Source organism: Vicia villosa, linkage group LG7 (genome assembly GCF_029867415.1).
Source record: "Vicia villosa cultivar HV-30 ecotype Madison, WI linkage group LG7, Vvil1.0, whole genome shotgun sequence".
Lineage (NCBI taxonomy): Eukaryota > Viridiplantae > Streptophyta > Magnoliopsida > Fabales > Fabaceae > Vicia > Vicia villosa.
This window is the reverse complement of record NC_081186.1, coordinates 110,598,270-110,605,048: the sequence shown is the minus strand read 5'-3', so window position 1 is coordinate 110,605,048 and position 6,779 is coordinate 110,598,270.

Below are 6,779 nucleotides of genomic sequence, written 5' to 3'. Positions count from 1 at the left end.
GAAGGCTGCGGTACTATTTCCTCGCCCACACCATCTTCGTCCGAACAGATCAACCCATCAAGCAGCTCCTCAGCCGGCCAGATATGACCGGCAGGATGCTGAGGTGGTCCCTCGAGCTATCGGAGTTCGACATACAGTACGAAAACAGGAAGGCATTAAAAGCTCAGGCTTTGGCAGACTTCGTGGCAGAGATGACCTCGATGGCCGACTCCCCGGATCCGACCAAGAACAAATGGACCATTTACGTAGATGGCGCCTCAAGCAATTCAGGAAGCGGGGCAGGAATTATCCTAGAAAACGACGAAGGACTCATCATCGAAGTATCTTTAGTCCTATCTTTCAACACGTCGAACAACCAGGCCGAATACGAAGCCCTCCTTGCAGGTCTGAGACTTGCCGAGGATGTGGGCGCACGCGAGGTCAAGATCTACACAGACTCCCAACTCGTCGCATCCCACATCAGCGGCGATTACTGTAACACCCCAAATCTACCCAACGAATATTTAATAAAATCAGAGTACGGAAATTCAACATACAATTGGGATGTCACATTCAACGTAAAACAACAAACAACTTAATCACATATATCATAGATACATAGCACATAACTCGGATGAACCGATAAAACCTGTTTACTCTTTTAAAAAATAAAAACAACTTTTATTAATAATAATAATATCAATTATTCAACTTCACTTCGCATAATATTTTTATTAAACTAAAACAACTTCACCAACATCATATTACTTCATAAATTCCACTTAAAAGTTGACAACTTATAGTTATAACAACAATTAAAAGACAATCGTTCATCCCCCCGAGTGCTACGTATCAGAGCAAGACCCAACTCGAACTAACAGCAACTAAAGACTTCATAAAATCACTTCAAACTCCCACCGCTATCTTGAGTACCTGTCCATTTCCCATGGTAGGGAAACATCATTCAGAAGGGGTGAGATATCCAACAATATAAACAAGCGTATGATAAATAATATATTAGGATTAAATCATACAAAATTTTCACTTCACAGTCATAAAACTATAAATCACTTCACATCGCAAAAATCAACTCATGTCACTTCAAATGAGACACAACTGTGCATATGCATGTGGTACCCAGGGCTTCAGCCCCCATCGCCAATTGCCAGTTAAACAGAGGCATCAAGGCATAAGCCTTCGTCGCTAATTTGCCAATCCAGGCCGTCGCCAAAATATGCAATGTATGCAACTCGATAATGCACATCACACAACATACAACATAAACAACAAATCCTCGTCGCCAGGCATAAGCCTATATCACCAATTCATTTACCAATAATTAGTGGTAAATATCGTCACTGAAACATCCTGCAACTTCGCATAAAACAACAAAATATAGCAACATACACATCACTGATAAATCCCAAAGAAAATAGCAGCCCATCGTATTCAACATAATGCACGAAACAACTAATATACAACAACGTCATAATAATTTCATACTCATTCAACACTCTAACAAAATATTTTTATTAACTTATTCTATACTCTTAACTCGCAAAAATTTATAATAATTAATAATTATAACTCGACAGAGTTTCCAAGAACTCTAAATAATTCTATAATAATCTCTACAACTCTAAAGTGCCAAAAAAAAATACTCTACTGACAACATCTAGCAATTTTCTGCAACTAATTCCTCAATAATAATAATTATAAACCCTAGGTTAATTTTCCACCACCATTGATTGAACTTTTATAACCTTATTCACCGACGTCAATCAATTTCAACATTCAACAATACAATCACAACACACGAAACAGAGGTAATCATACAACCATAACCCCCACATATCATTTATCATAATCCTGTTTATAGAGCTAGAACCCCACCCTTACCTTGGATATGAGATTTCTCTACTCTCCCGGTTGCCATAGCTTATGCCGCCGCTTCCATCTTTTCTCCGAAAATCTTTTCTAACAACGTGCAGAGACGCAACAAAAACCTGTTCGGAAATCGCTTTGTCAGACGGACTTAAAATCATCAAAACGAAAATCGCTCCGGTCAGAAGTTACCTCTACGAGTCTGGAACGTTGTGTCCAAGAACCGCGACGATCCAACGGTTGGATTGGGAGAAACGTCTGTTTTACTAAGGTGTCTCACTGCAGAAACTTGCTGCGAAAATTGGACTTCCTCTAGCTTTTCTCTTCCGCCATGGCTCTCTTCTTCACCTCTCCTCCAAACCCTATTCCTCTTTGTGTTATGATAGTTCTTCCTTCTTCCAATTCTAAATCCAACATAATTGGGCATAAGTTACATACCCCCTCCTTACTTCACGACAACTCAAATGAAATCCAAAGTTATTTTTAAGCTCATTAATAAAATAACACTTCAACTTTATTTCACCAAATTAATCCGATTAATTACCATGCCAACTTAATAAAATAATTCCGACTTCATCGATAAAATTCGAATTAAATACAAATAGTCCAATATTAATAATAATATTATTTCTTCAACGAAATCAACTTTATTAATTCTCCGACTAACCGAATAAAATCCAACTTTAACTTAATAATCCAAATACGCTTCCCAAAATAATACCGACAATTCCGATTGATCCTCGAACTTCGATTAAATCCAATGATTAAATTCTTAAATAATTTAATTAACTAATTAATTAAATTCGGGGTGTTACAATTACCAAGCCAAAAACGACGTGCTCGCCGAGTACCTCATGCTCGTCAAGGATAAGATGAAAAAATTCATCAAAGCGGAAGTCGAGCATATCCCCCGAGAACACAACTCGCGCGCCGATGTGTTATCCAAACTTGCGAGCACGAGAAAGAAAGGAGGAAACAAGTCGGTCATCCAAGAAATCCTACCCAGGCCAAGCATAGGCGAAAACGCGCGGGCTCCACAAATATTCGCTATCGGGGACGACCACTGCTGGATGACCCCAATATATAACTTCCTCACGAAAGACGAACTCCCCGCTGAGGCAAAGGAAGCCTCAGCGATTAAAAGACGAGCCTGTTCGTATACTATCCTCGAACACAAACTGTACCGACGAGGCTTCTCCATCCCTCTCCTCAAATGCGTCGACGCTTCACAAGCACTTGAGGTACTCCAAGAGCTTCACGAAGGAATCAATGGCCAACACCTCGGCGGACGATCACTGGCGAGGAAAGCCCTCAGGGCCGGCTACTATTGGCCGACCATGCAGCAAGATGCCAAAGAATACGTCCAGAAATGCGATAAATGTCAGCGACACGCCGACATGCACCTGGCGCCCCCGAACGAGCTCAAATCTCTCTCCTCGCCTTGGCCTTTCTCCACATGGGGAATGGACCTCCTCGGACCTTTCCCGGTCGGGTCTTACCAAAATAAATACCTGGTGGTCGCTGTGGATTACTTCACGAAATGGATAGAAGCCGAAGCGCTCGCCAAAATCACGTCCCAAAACGTGCTCCGCTTTTATAAGCGGAACATACTCGCTCGGTTTGGGGTGCCACAGGCGATCATTACCGATAACGGCACCCAATTCACGGACAAAAAATTCCAGGAGTTCGTAACCAAACTCGAGACGAAACAGCACTTCACTTCGGTCGAACACCCTCAAACGAACGGACAAGCTGAAGCCGCCAACCGGGTCATTCTCCGTGGACTGAAGAGAAGGTTGGGCGAGGCAAAAAAGGCTTGGGTCGAAGAGTTACACAGCGTCCTCTGGGCATACAGGACGACCCCACACTCGACCACAGGCGAAACACCATTCAGGTTAACCTATGGCACCGAAGCCGTGATCCCCGTGGAGATCCGAGAACCATCTCGTCGAACTGAGTCACCTCTCGAAGAGGAACTCAATGACGAAGCTATGAGAGAAGAGCTCGACATGGTCGAGGAAATCCGAACAGGATCCTCCCTCCGAGAAGCGAAACTGAAACAACAAATAGCCTTACGCCATAGCACTAAAGTTATCAGACGCGGGTTCGAAATTGGAGACTTGGTCCTCCGCAGAAACATGAAAGATTCGCGCGAGGGCAAACTAGCCCCGAACTGGGAAGGTCCGTATCGAGTATACGATAAAACCGAAAACGGTGCATATTACCTCGAAAACCTTCTCGGCGAAAAACTTGCTCGACCTTGGAACGCTGAAAAACTCAGACGCTACTACAGTTAGAAACAACCTAACGCTACCCCCCGGCCGCTCGTACCGAACACGAGGAAAAGCTGGGCAAGGACTCGCGCCATGGTACAAGCGCGTATGCTCCACGACAGCTTCAGTCGGATAACTCCACCAGGAGGCAAAGCCGACTACACGGCGGGCCTTACACACAGACCCTCCGCGGAAGTACCTGCACGGCAGAACCCCAGCTCGCGATGGGATCGTTCACGCCGCGAGCACCTGGCCCCGACCGCGGCCTCGAGCTCGCTTATAGCGCACACCTGCTCTGCGCACCCGGACCGTTCCCCACACGCCCGGGCAATAAACCTCGGCCGAGCACAAACATAAATATTCGATTAACAGATAAACATAAATATTGGAGCATAAAACGCAGAACAATATTAAAAACCGACCAAACTGGCCGGGGATATCCAAATATTACAAAAATTATCCGGGCATCGCCCAACTAACTACATTGGCACGCAGGCCACAAAACATTGGCACGCAGGCCACGAAACAGCGGGCACGCAGGCCACTATCAAAAAATTGGCTAGACATCACAATCCTCCTCCTCGGCACCGTCGTCCTCACCCTGGGGCTCCTGCTCATCTTCCCAGTCTTCGAACTCCGGATTTGACTCAATCCGACCGTCCACAACCTTGTTGTACGGACCGATGCCCTTCGTCACCAAGCGCGGATTGAGGACTTTCAGCTGATCCACTGCGGCTTTAAACCCAACCCTTAGAGTCGCTACACAGTCGACCTCCAGCTCCCTCACCTTGCCCAGAAGCTGGGAGCGGGTCACCAAAGCTTTCTCGTCTTCATCCTCCTCGGCAGCAGGGAGATGAGACCTCTCTAGCTCGGCAATTCGCTCACGGAGCCTTTCTCCCTCAGCCTCCAAGTCCCTGACTTTGTTCCGCTCTTTGCAGAGGTCTTCGACGATGCCGCTCTGAACCTCATACTTGTCCTTGTACTGTTCGAACTCGTGCTCCAGCTCATCATATTTGGTCTGCAGAGCATCATAGTCCTTCTGAGGGCAGACCCTTTGGGCATTGAGGGCCAAGGCCAGGGCGGCCACCCTCATCATCCCCTCAAGATCCTCGGACAAGTCCTTATCCCGGGCCGCCCGATCACGCCTGACTATATGCCTCACCTCCTCACGCTCCAGCAGCACATTCCTCTTGGAGAAGATCCCCCTGTGCAGAGTACATGAGGGCAACACAATATCCTCCTCGGACGGGTTGTCATTGATTAGGGGGCGAAGTTCGGGAGTCCCCTCGTTCTTTTGTTTTTTCCCAGCCGGAGAACTTCCCAAAGTCGTCCCAACCGACGAAGGGGAGCCACCGTCAGGCGCACCCGCAGCAGCCGCCTTGACCTCCTCGACCCGCGATCGCTTCACGGTCAGCTTGACGGGCCCCTTGGTCTTTGCCCTCATCTTCACAATCCTGTCATGCAGGTCGGACATTTTTCCTGCAAAATAAAGAGTTAGAACCAAAAGGATATTATTCAAACAAGATATAGTTATCTCACCTAACAAAATTATCGCATCCCCGTAACTCCCACACTCGAGGATGGCTTTTGTGTTGATATGCCGAGGCTCCAGCATAGGACCTCCATCCTCCTCGACTAAGGGATCCCCGTTGGGATAGGTGCATACTGCCGGTCTAAATCCGTCCACGAAAGAAGCGAGCCGCTGATACCCCCCCCCCGTATCGCGCTCATTGAGATCCTCGTCCCGGAAGATGTAATAGTCGGTCCCATGCTCGAAATGGTCAGGCTGCCACTCTAACGGGAACCGAGCAGCTGGGCCCACTCTCCTCACCCCATCCTCAATATACTCGCGTTCCTCGAACAAATGATTCTCGGCATCAGGAGTGAGCGGCTTAATTATAAAATACCGACTCTTGAAATGCTTGATAGAGTCCTGGTAAATGGCGAACAGCTTCTTCGGCTGCTTAAAGGACACCCAACTCCACTTGCCGTCCGGATCGCGCAACCTCTGCAAATGAAACACTCTGAAGAAAAGAGGCAGGGTCGCTTCGACCTCCAAGTACCCACATACGACTTCAAAGGCCCTTAAGAACGCTAAAGCGTTGGGATGAAGCTGAGACGGGCACAGGCGCAACCAACTGAAGACACTCCGTTGCAAATGAGTGAAGGGGAGACGGAGACCAGCCTCCTTAAAGACGAACTCATACATCGCGAAACGGGGGCCGGGGAATTGCGAGCAGATCCTCTGATGAGATTTAGGCACAAAGGCGCCCCAAGAAGGCTCCTCGTCTTGGTCAAGATCCTCGATGACGTTAAAGGCTTCCTTAGGACGACTCGTGAAGCGCGACGCAATCGTCCTCGGAGCAACGGCCACCCATTCCTCAAGTTTCTTCGGGGAAGTCTCGACGACGGGAACACCCTCGTCCTGCGAGCAACCAACAGCTTCATCCCCGTCTGATATGTCGAAGGCGATATCGTCTTTGTTCTCGTCGGCCATTTACCTGAAAAGCAGAGGAAATAGTGAATTCGACTGGTCAAATCCACCCTTCCACCGCAAGTCAAGTGAAAGGGCGAGGAAAAGAGACGAGGAGAGAATTCCACCCCCCTCGGACACCGACGAGCCAAATTAGAAGCAACCGCAAA